Genomic DNA, 12,032 nt, shown 5'->3' with positions numbered 1-12,032 from the left:
CCCTACAGATCCTTCCGGCTAAATCACATTTTCCTCCCAAGCATGCTACACTCAGCTCATGGCAAGGCTCAAATTACTAATATATAGGTGGAATGGAATACCTTGTCGGACTATGGGGGAGAGCAGCAGAGTGATGCCCGGTCTGTTAACTCACTGGGCGAAACTGTTTCTTCTCTGCTCTGAATCAAGCTTAAAACCGACCATTAAAACCGATGGTCATTCGTACTAATCCATTGTGCTCTGGACGCATGGGTGCGAATCGCTATCCTCATCATTGCTGGCCACACGGGGCTTTTCAGTCTGTGCCTCTGCGCTCTTCATGTGACTACAAAAATAAACATGGACTCATTGCATAAACGTAGAACAGAGATTGCGAATCGCAGATACACTTTTTCCTCTCTCTTCCTTCCTCTGAGATTGAAACCCACTGAAACACTAGCGGGAAAACAAATGATTAGAGAGCCAAAACATAACTTTAACTTTTAGGGACAAATGTAATTTCAAAAGATTTTATCAACATCAATGTCCAGGTTATCTGTTTTTATTGTCTTTCGTCGAGAGATAAATAATGTGCAGTGCACTGGGGAGAAATCCTCGTTCTTTTCAAAATAGTGCAATGCTACCTGAGGCTTCGGTGTAATGTCTTTTCAGAAGACGGTACCGTCGACAGTGCAGCACACCATCAGTACTGCACTGGAGTGTCAGCCTGGATTATGAGCTCAAGTCTCTGGAGTGGGGCTTGAGTTTGCTACCGCTGAGCCACGGCTGACACATAAACTCAGTTCATTCGGCTCGAGTGAAATGGCAAAGACAAAAAATGACAGTGGACTAAATCTTCAACTTGGGGCCCACGAATAAACTGTTTAAAAGGGATGTGCTGTCAGTCCCGGATCATACTGTGTCTGTTTAAAAGGAATGTGCTGCCAGTCCCGGATCATTCTGTGTCTGTTTAAAAGGGATGTGCTGTCAGGCCCGGATCATTCTGTCTCTGTTTAAAAGGGATGTGCTGCCAGTCTCGTGTCATTCTGCGTCTGTGTAAAAGGGGTGTACTGTCAGTCCCCGATCATTCTGTGGCTGTTTAAAAGGGATGTGCTGTCAGACCCGGATCATTCTCTGTCTGTTTACAAGGGATGTGCTGCCAGTCTCGTGTCATTCTGTGTCTGTTTAAAAGGGGTGTGCTGTCAGTCACGGATCATTCTGTATCTATTTAAAAGGGATGTGCTGTCAGTCCCGAATCATTCTGTGTCTGTTTAAAAGGGATGTGCTGTCATTCCTGGATCATTCTTTATCTGTTGAAAGAGGTTGTTTACCTGACATGCATCATACAACCTCTTTTCTGTTTAAACAAGAACGAGGTTGTATGATGCATGTCAGGTGAATTCTTCAAGGCAGAATCAGACCAAGTATAATATGTTGAGAGGGGATGTGAAGATAAAAATAAGAATAGCAAAGAGAGAATATGAGAGTAGAATGGCGTGAAACATAAAAGTGAACCCAAAAATCTACTACCGGCATGTAAACATTAAGTGGGTAGTAAGAGGCGGGGTGCGGCCTATTAGAGACAAAGAAGGTGATATATAACTAGAAGCGCGGGGCAAGGCTAGAATACATAATGAATACTTTGTATCGGTGTTTACCAAAAAGTTGGATGCCGACAAATTATCGGTCAAAGTGGAAAATATAGAAGCAATGGAAGGGGTGAAAATTGATCGACAGGATGTCCTGGAAAGGCTGTGTCTGCTTAGAGTGGACAAGTCACCTGGTCCAGATGGTTTCCATCCCAGGTTGCTAAGAGAGTTATGGGAGAAGACAGTGGAAGGCTTGCCATAATTTTCCAATCTTCCCTCGATGCGGGGGAGGTCCCTGAGGATTTGAAAGTGGCAAATGTGACAGAATTGTTCAAGAAAGGATGGAAGGATGCTCCTAGTAACTACAGGTCGGTCAGTTTATCATCAGTGGTGGCTAAAGTTTTAGAAACAATAATCAAGGAGAAAATTAACGGGCTTTTGGAGAAGTTTCACCTAATTAAGTATAGCCAACACGGATGTGTAAAATGCCGAACTTGCTTGACGAATCTAATTGAATTGTTGATGCAGTAACAGAGAGCTTTGATGAAGTGGATGCAGTGGATGTTGGCGACATGGATTCTCCGATGGGGTTTTACAAAGTACCACATAAAAGGCTGGTTAAAAAAATTGATACTCATGGAATAGGTGAGTATGTGGCAGCTTGGATAAGGAATTGGCATAAGGACAGAAAACAGCGAGTTGTGGTAAATGGCTGTATTTCAGATTGGAGGATGGTAGTTAGTGGTTTTCCCCAAGGCTCAGTGCTGTGCCCACTGCATTTTTTGATATATATAAATGACCTGTATATTGGAATACAGAGTAGAGTTTGTACATTAGCCGATGACATCAAACCTGGGGGTGTGGCAAACAGTGATAATGATGCCAATCGACTACAGGACATAAAAAGGACATAACAAGGCTAGCAGAATGGGCAGACAAGTTACAGATGGGATCTAATACGGAGAAGTGTGAGGTGATGCATTTTGGCAGAAGGAACAGGGAAAGGCAATTTACACTTAAAGGCACAGTTTAAAATAGTGTGCAGGGACAGAGGGACCTGGGAGTTAATGTCCATAGGTCCCTGGAGGTGGCAGGACATATTGAGAGAGTGGAAACAAAGCATTTGTGATCTTGGGCTTCATAAATAGAGGTATTGAGTACATAACTGGAGAAGGTATGCTGTGTCTTTATAGAGCACTGGTTAGGCCACAACTGTAGTATTGCGTCATATCTGGTCACCACACTTTAGGAAGGATGTGAAGGCCCTTGAGAGGGTGCAGAGGAGATTTACCAGAATGGTTCCGGGGATGAGGGATCTTAGCTACAAAGACAGGTTGGAGAAGCTGGATTTGTTTTCATTAGAGTAAAGGAGGTGCAGGAGTGATTTGATAGAAGTGTACAAGATTATGGCGGGTTTCGATAGGCGAGACGGGGAACGGCTGTTCCCACTGGTTGATGGCACAAGGACTAGGGGATTTAAGACTTTAGGCAAGAGGTACAGGGGGGATGTGAGGAAAAAAAAATTACGCATATGCCGTCGGAAGTGGTGGAATCGGAGACACTCAATGTTTTCAAGGGGAGACTGGATAGGCTCTTTAGGGAAATAAACTTGCAGGAATACATCGATAGTGCGAAGGAATGGTACTGAATTGATCAGTCTACAGAGAGCCGGCACTGGCTCGATGGGCAGAAGTGCCTCTGCCTGTGGCATTATGCCTCTATGATTAAACCAAGGGAGCGCAAAGTCACGGATCATCAATTTTATAAGTCTTTTTAACAGGAGTGCGATTTTAGCTGTGATGACCCAGTTGTTAAGGTTGGCTGGGTTTCATCCGGGTTTTAAACCCGGGACCTCTCGCATTTTTAAGCAGCGAAATTGCTTGAGCGAGAATCAGATCTCTAGACCAACGAGCCGCCGATTTTGGGCTCGAAGTTGCATTGGGTTTCCCTGCGCTGTTGTGAACCCAGTTCGCAGAGGACCTGTTCATTCATTTGAAATAAGTTTATATTTTCCTAAATCCACTTCTTCATATGAGCCGTTTCCCTGAATCTGCTCTCAATTCTCCCCATAACAAGAAGGTCGGCGACAACCTAATTGTGGATATGGTGTTTGGGCGACTGTCTGTGCGTGACTTCCGTCCTTGTAATTCTCAACATCATGTTCAGGTGAATCGTTGTTTGTGTTCAACATGATGTCGGAAACATGTACATATTACCCGTGAGTTTACACAACTTCTCGTTTGTGCCAAAGGCTTTGTCACTGATTTGAAATCGAATCTATTTCCTGCACATTAGTCTTTGCCTGATAGTTGCTGGTTTAACAGTTAAAACTGGCCCCACCTTCCCTCCTCTCAATAAGTAACACTGAAGGGCTCCTTTAAAATTCCCATCCATTATTGCAACACGGTGGGCCTGAGGAAACTAAGAGCAAAAACGCTGGCTGTTGTAGGTGAGGCTCGAGCACACAACCTCGACATTTCCCCGAAGATATAGCTGTTATACAAGTACTATGCACGAACCGAATGCGCCACTAGAGCTGCGCTTGATGAGAGTTACTTATCCGTGCTCATTTACTAGCACATTTCAGGTTGTCTAATCGTGCGGGGGTGCAATGTTGTTTAATTGAGGTGCATTGGCTGGGTTTATACGAAAGAGTGAAGCAGGTGTTTTCTCATGTGTTAGCGAGCTGGTGAATTTACCAACGGCTGCACCAGATCCTTGTGCCATAAACACTGAACATTTTTACCCAACTCCTAAAATACGGGCTGCAAAATGAGAACCGATAAAAATTAATCACATGCAAAACGCAAGAAACGTTTTAAACTTTTGCCCATGATTCGGTAACCATGTGAGTTATCCGGTGATTAATGACGATTACAACTAACTTTTCACACAGTCTAATGAGTTTTACTCATTAAAATAAAGAGTTTTCTTAAAGTTCACTCCTTGACATGCAATGGAACCCGTATCGCAGAGTAAGAGTATTTGTAGCTGATAATTGCTGTTCTGAGCTGCTTCTCTAATTATTTAAAGAGCAGCAGTTTCCGAAGTGTAGCGGTTATCACTTCTGTCTAAAGTACAACAGGGCCCTGGTTCAATCATCTCTTGTAGGTAGAGATCCCGGGACCTCTCGCATTCTTATGTAGCAAAATTCCTTGAGCGAGAATCAGATCTCTAGACCAACGAGCCGCCGATTTTGGGCTCGAAGTTGTATTGGGTTTCCCTGCGCTGGTGCGAACCCAATTCGCAGAGGACCTGTTCATTCATTTGAAATATGTTTATATTTTCCTAAATCCACTTCTTTATATGAGCCGTTTCCCTGAATGTGCTCACAATTCCCCCATAACAAGAAGGTCGGCGACAACCTAATTGTGGATATGGTTTTTGGGCGATTGTCTGTACGTGACTTCCGTCCTTGGAATCCTCAACATTATGGTCAGGTGAATCGTTGTTTGTGTTCAACATGATGTCGGAAACATGTACAGATTACCGGTGAGTTTACACAGCTTCTCGTTTGTTCCAAAGGCTTTGTCACTGATTTGAAATCGAATCTATTTCCTGCACATTATTCTTTGCCTGATATTTGCTGGTTTAACAGTTGAAATTGGCCCCACCTTCCTTCCTGTCAATAAGTAACACTGAAGGGATCCTTTTAAACTCCCATCCGTTATTGCAACACGGTGGCCCTGAGGAAACTAAGAGCAAAAACATTGGCTGCTATAGATGAGGCTCGAACTCACAACCTAAACATTTCCCCGAAGCTATACTGGTATACGGAGAGGCAGCGGACCTGCGAGGGAGCACCAGAGGTGGCGGAGCTACTTAAAGAGCAGCCAGAGGCAGCGAGGCCCAGAGCCCCGAGACCGGAGAGGCAGCGGGCCTGCGAGGGAGCACCAAAGGCGGCGGAGCTACTTAAACAGCAGCCCGAGGCAGCGAGGCCCAGAGCCCCGAGACCGGAGAGGCAGCGGACCTGCAAGGGATCACCAGAGGTGGCGGAGCTAATTAAAGAGCAGCTCGAGGCAGCGACGCCCAGAGCCCTGAGACCGGAGATGCAGCGGACCTGCGAGGGAGCACCAGAGGCGGCAGAGCTACTTAAACAGCAGCCCGAAGCAGCGAGACCCAGAGCCCCGAGACTGGAGAGGCAGCGGACCTGCGAGGGATCACCAGAGGCGTACCAATCCAGGTTCCGGGATAGAGGTAAAAAGTAATCCAAGTGTGACGTCAGCAGGATGCAGGTAAGTGATTGGTTGGTGAGTATTTATCTCTTTTTTAAACTTTAACTCTATTTTATAGTTTCTAAGGTCTCTCTGGTGTAGCGGGGACTGTTGGTAAACTATTTAACAGTAGTGTAATTAGTAGGGTTGAATGATTAAATCTAAACTCAATTAATTAAAGGGTAAGTCATGGCAGGACAGCCCGGCCCTGTGATCTGCTCCTCCTGCGAGATGTGGGAACTCAGGGACACTTCCTTTGTCCCTGGCAACTACATGTGCAGGAAGTGCACCAAGCTGTAGCTACTGACAGACCTCATTGCGGCACTGGAGCTGCGATTGGATGCATACTGGAGCGCTCACGATGCTCGGGACATCGTGAATAGCACGTTTACAGAGTTGGACACACCGCAGGTAGAGGTTGGACAGGAAGAAAGGGAACGGGTGACCAAGAGGCAGAGTACTAGGTGCAGGCAGGTAGTGCAGGGGTCTCCTGTGGCCATCCCCCTCTCCAACAGATATACCACTTTGAGTACTGTTGGGGGGGATGGCTTATCAGGGGAAGGCAGCAGCAGCCAACTTCCTGGTACCAGGGGTGGCTTTGCTGCACAGAATGGGAGGAAAAAGAGTGGTAGAGCTATAGTAATAGGGGATTCAATTGTAAGGGGAATAGATAGGCGTTTCTGTGGCCGCAAACGAGACTCCAGGATGGTGTGTTGCCTCCCTGGTGCAAGGGTCAAGGATGTCTCCGAGCGCCTGCAGAACATCTTGGAAAGGGAGGGTGAACAGCCCGTTGTCGTGGTGCATATAGGCACCAACGATATAGGTAAAAAGCGGGATGAGGTCCTAAAAGTGCAATATAGGGAGTTAGGAGGTAAATTAAAAAACAGGACCTCAAAGGTAGTAATCTCAGGATTGCTACCAGTGCCACGTGCTAGTCAGAGTAGAAATAGAAGGATACTCCAGATGAATACGTGGCTAGAGGAATGGTGCCAGGGGGATGGATTCAAGTTCCTGGGACATTGGAACCGGTTCTGAGGGAGGTGGGACCATTTCAAACCGGACGGTCTGCACCTGGGCAGGGCTGGAACCGATGTCCTAGGGGGAGTGTTTGCTAGTGCTTTGGGGGAGGGTTTAAACTAAAATGGAAGGGGGTTGGGAACCTGAGCAGGGAGATAGAGGAAAGGGAAACAAGGATAAAAGCAAAAGATAGGAAGGAGAAGAGCAAAAGTGGCAGTCAGAGAAATCACAGGTTTAAATCAAATGTGGCCACAGTAAATAACAATTCTAATAGGTCTAAGAGCCTTAAAAAACAACCTGAAAACTTTGTGTCTTAATGCGAGGAGCATTTGTAATAAGGTGGACGAATTGGCTGCGCAAATAGAGGTAAACAAATATGATTTGGTTGGGATTACGGAAACGTGGCTCAAGGGCGGCCAAGGCTGGGAACTCAACATCCAGGGGTATTCGATATTCAGGGAAGATAGGCAAAAAGGAAAGGGAGGAGGGGTAGCATTACTGGTTAAAGAAGGGATTAACACAATTGTAATGAAGGATATTAGCTCTGATGAGGTGGAATCTGTATGGGTATAATTGAGAAATACTAAGGGGGAAAAGACATTAGTGGGAGTGGTATATAGACCTCCAAACAGTAAGGTGGAGGTTGGGGATGGCATTAAAAGGGAAATTAAAGAATCGTGCAATAAGGGCACAGCAGTCATCATGGGTGACATTAATCTACATATAGATTGGGCTAACCAAATTAGTAACAATATTGTGGAGGAGGAATTCCTGGAGTGGTTACAGGATGGTTTCCTGGACCAATATGTCGAGGAACCAACCAGAGATCAGGCCATCTTAGACTGGGTGTTATATAACGGCAAAGGATTAATTAGCAATCTTGTTGTACGAGGCCCCTTGGGTCGGAGCTATCATAATATGATCGAATCCTTCATTAAGATGGAGAATGAAGCAGTTGACTCAGAAACTAGGATCCTCAATTTAATTAAGGAAACTACGATGGCCTGAGGAGCGAGTTGGGTAGGATTGATTGGGGAATGGCACTCAAAGGGTTGACGGTGGATTTGCAATGGGAAACATTCCAAGACCGAATGGATGAACTACAGAAGTTGTTCATCCCAGTTTGGCATAAAAATAAAACAAAAAAGGTGACTCAACCGTGGCTAACAAGGGAAATAAGGGATAGCATAAGATCCAAGGAGACGACATACAAATTGGCCAGAAAAAGCAATAATCCTGAGGATTTGGAGCAGTTTAGGATTCAACAAAGGAGGACAAATGGATTAATTAAGAAAAGGAAAATAGAATATGAGAGTAAGCTTACAGGGAACATAAAAACTAACTGTAAAAGCTTTTATAGATATGTAAAGAGAAAAAGATTGGTGAAGTCAAGCGTAGGTACCTTGCAGTCAGAATCGGGGGAATTTATAATGGGGAGCAAAGAAATGGCAGACCAACTAAATACACATTTTCGTTCAGTCTTCACAAAGGAGGACACAAATAACCTTCCAGAAATACCGTGGAACATAGGTTCCTGGAACTGAAAGAAATCAGTATTTGGAGGGAAATGGTGTTAGGAAAATTGATGGGTCTGAAGGCCGATAAATCCCCAGGGCCTGATAATCTACATCCCAGGGCACTTAAGGAAGTGGCCCTAGAAATAATACATGCATTGCTGGTCATCTTCCAGAACTCGATAGACTCTGGAACAGTACCCAAGGATTGGAGGGTAGCTAATGTTACCCCACTATTCAAAAAAGGTGGCAGAGAAAAAGCGGGGAATTATAGACCGGTAAGCCTGACATCGGTAGTGGGGAAAATGCTAGAGTCCATTATAAAAGATATAATAGCAGAGCACTTGGAAAGCAGTGACAGGATCGGACAAAGTCAACATGGATTTACAAAAGATGCTTGACTAATCCACTGGAATTTTTTGAGGATGTAACTGGTAAAATAGATAAGGGAGAACCAGTGGAAGTGGTGTATTTGGGCTTTCAGAAGGCTTTCGATAAGGTCCCGCATAAGAGGTTAGCGTGCAAAATTAAGGCACGTGGCATTGGGGGCAAGGTATTGACTTGGATAGAGAACTGGTTGGCGGACAGAAAGCAAAGAGTTGGAATAAACGGGTCGTTTTCCAAGTGGCAGGCAGTGACTAGTGGGGTACCTCAAGGATCGGTCCTATGACCCCAGCTGTTCACAATATATATTAATGATCTGGACGAGGGAATTGAATGTAATATCTCCAAATTTGCAGACGACACAAAGCTGGGTGGGAGGGTATGCTGTGAGGAGGATGTCATGAAACTCCAGTACGATTTGGACAGGTTGGGTGATTGGGCAGAAACATGGCAAATGCACTATTATGTGGATAAATGTGAGGTTATTCACTTTGGTGGCAAAGGCAGGAAGGCAGATTTTTATTTGAATGGCAATTGATTGGGAGAAGGGGAAGTGCAAAGAGACCTGGGTGTTCTTGTGCACCAGTCGCTGAAGGTAAGCATGCAGGTGCAGCAGGCGGTTTAGAAGGCAAATGGTATGTTGGCCTTCGTAGCAAGAGGGTTCGAGTAGAAGAACAAGGACGTCTTGCTGCAGTTGCACCGGGCCTTGGTGAAACCGCACCTTGAGTATTGTGTGCAGTTTTGGTCACCTTACCTGAGGAAGGACGTTCTTGCCATGGAGGGAGGGCAGCGAAGATTCACCAGGCTGATACCTGGGATGGCAGGAATGACGTACGAGGAGAGATTGTGTCAATTGGGCTTATACTCACTGGAGTTTAGAAGATTGAGAGGGGATCTCATCGAAACCTATAAAATTCTGTCAGGTCTGTACAGACTAGATGCAGAAAGGATGTTTCTGATGGCCGGGGAGTCCAGAATCAGGGGTCATAGTCTAAGGATAAGGGGTAAGCCATTTAGGACTGAAATGAGGAGGAATTTCTTCACCCAGAGAGTGCTGAACCTATGGAATTCTCTGCCACAGAGGGCGGTGGAGGCCAGTTCATTAAATATATTCAAGAAAGAGTTGGATATATTTCTTGAGGCTAAAGGGATCAAGGGATATGGGGAGAAGGCAGGACAGGGTACTCAATTTGGATGATCAGTCATGATCTCATTGAATGGCGCAGCAGGCTCGAAGGGCCGAATGGCCTACTCCTGCTCCTATCTACTATGTTTCTATATAAGTACCACACGCTAACCGATTGCGCCACTACAGCTGCGCTTCATGTGTGCCAGTTATCCGTGCTCATTTACTTGCACGTTTCAGGTTGTCTAATCGTGCGGGGGCGCAATGTTGTTTAATGGAGGTGCATTGGCTGGGTTTATATGAAAGAGTGAAGCAGGTGTTTTCTCATGTGTTAGTGAGCTGGTGAATTTACCAACAGCTGCACCAGACCATGGCGCCATAAACACTGAACATTTTTACCCAACTCCTACAATACGGGCTGCAAAATAAGAACCGATGAAAATTCATCACATGCAAAACGGAAGAAACGTTTTAAACATTTGCCCATGATTCGGTAACCATGTGAATTACCCGGTGATTAATGACGATTACAACAACCTTTTCACACAGTCTAATGAGTTTTACTTAATAGAATAAACAGTTTTCTTAAAGTTCACTCCTTGACATGCAATGGAACCCTATCGCAGGGTAAGAGTATTTGTAGCTGACAATTGCTGTTCTGAGCTGCTCCTCTAATTATTTAAAGAGCAGCAGTTTCCGAAGTGTAGCGGTTATCACTTCCGTCTAAAGTGCAACAGGTCCCTAATTCAATCATCTCTTGCAGGTAGAGATCCCTGGACCTCTCGCCTTTTTAAGCAGCGAAATCCCTTGAGCGAGAATCAGATCTCTAGACCAACCAGCCGCCGATCTTGGGCTCGAAGTTGCATTGGGTTTCCCTGCGCTGGCCCCACCTTCCCTCCTGTCAATAAGTAACACTGAAGGGCTCCTTTAAAACTCCCATCCGTTATTGCAACACGGTGGGCCTCAGGAAACTAAGAGCAAAAACATTGGCTGCTCTAGGTGAGGTTCGAACTCACAACCTCGGCATTTCCCCGAAGCTATACTGTTATATAAGTACCACGCGCTAACCAATTGCGCCACTAGAGCTGCGCTTGATGCGTATTAGTTATCCGTGCTCATTTGCTTGCACATTTCAGGTTGTCTAATCGTGCGGGGGCGCAATGTTGTTTCATTGAGGTGCATTGGCTGGGTTTATGGGAAAGAGTGAAGCAGGTGATTTCTCATGTGTTAGCGAGCTGGTGAATTTACCAACGGCTGCACCAGATCCTGGTGCCATAAACACTGAACATTATTACCCAACTCCTGTAATGCGGTCTGCAAAATGAGAACCGATGAAAATTCATCACATGCAAAACGCAAGAAACGTTTTAAACTTTTGTCCATGATTCGGTAACCATGTGAGTTACCCGGTGATTAATGACGATTACAACAAACTTTTGACACAGTCTAATGAGTTTTACTTAATAGTATAAACAGTTTTCTTAAAGTTCACTCCTTGACATGCAATGGAACCCGTATCGCAGGGTAAGAGTATTTGCAGACGACAATTGCTGTTCTGAGCTGCTTCTCTAATTATTTAAGGAACAGCAGTTTCTGAAGTGTAGCGGTTATCACTTCCGTCTAAAGTACAACAGGTCCCTAATTCGATCATCTCTTGTCGGTAGAGATCAATAAAATGCATTAACAGCCGTGCGGTATTCTCCTTTTCTCTATACAGTTCTGTACACACTCAAACTGTACAGAAATACCGACAGTGTGAGATAACATTACAGGACCCTGCAGCGCTGCCTCAGTCAATAGCAACAGTTCGGAGCTGCATTTCAGACCCGGCAACAAACCCATGAGTTTGTTTGCTGTTACCCAGCTCCCGGAGTGAGTGAGGCCGCGACAGCAGCGAACTTCAGGCTGCCTGTCCGGCCCCGCTCTCTCCAAGCGCCTACTGCCGGCGGAAAACAGCGATTGCAGCCTCAGAGAGTGTAAACTGCCCATCGCTGCGAAACAAAATGTCACTGAAGCAGAGGAGCGCAGAGATTTGCATCTGCAGCGTGTAGGTGAGGATGTCGAGGTTGATATAGGTCGACTCGTTGTTGGAAACGCTGAAATTGAATCTTTCTCTGGCAGATGTTGCAGGTTTACGTATGAAAAGTGCCCTCGAGGTGCAATCGACAAATTTGGAGATGCCGTGTAGTGGAACAAGTTAAAGGATCAG

General features: G+C 45.4%; 1 non-coding gene across 1 annotated transcript; it reads right to left on the bottom strand.

Moving 5' to 3' along the window:
- Window positions 1-10,814: 10,814 nt before the first annotated feature.
- On the bottom strand, window positions 10,815-10,909 carry trnai-uau (transfer RNA isoleucine (anticodon UAU)). The gene is made up of 2 exons: window positions 10,872-10,909; window positions 10,815-10,850 (listed from the first exon to the last, which is right to left on the bottom strand). It is a non-coding gene; the product is annotated as a tRNA-Ile (tRNA).
- Window positions 10,910-12,032: the final 1,123 nt, after the last annotated feature.

The sequence above is a fragment of the Somniosus microcephalus genome, unplaced genomic scaffold (genome assembly GCF_052327205.1).
Source record: "Somniosus microcephalus isolate GS21.2 unplaced genomic scaffold, FLI_Smic_1.0 unresolved_chr1, whole genome shotgun sequence".
Lineage (NCBI taxonomy): Eukaryota > Metazoa > Chordata > Chondrichthyes > Squaliformes > Somniosidae > Somniosus > Somniosus microcephalus.
Note: the sequence above shows the minus strand (reverse complement) of the source record. Positions and strands in the feature narration are given on the sequence as shown.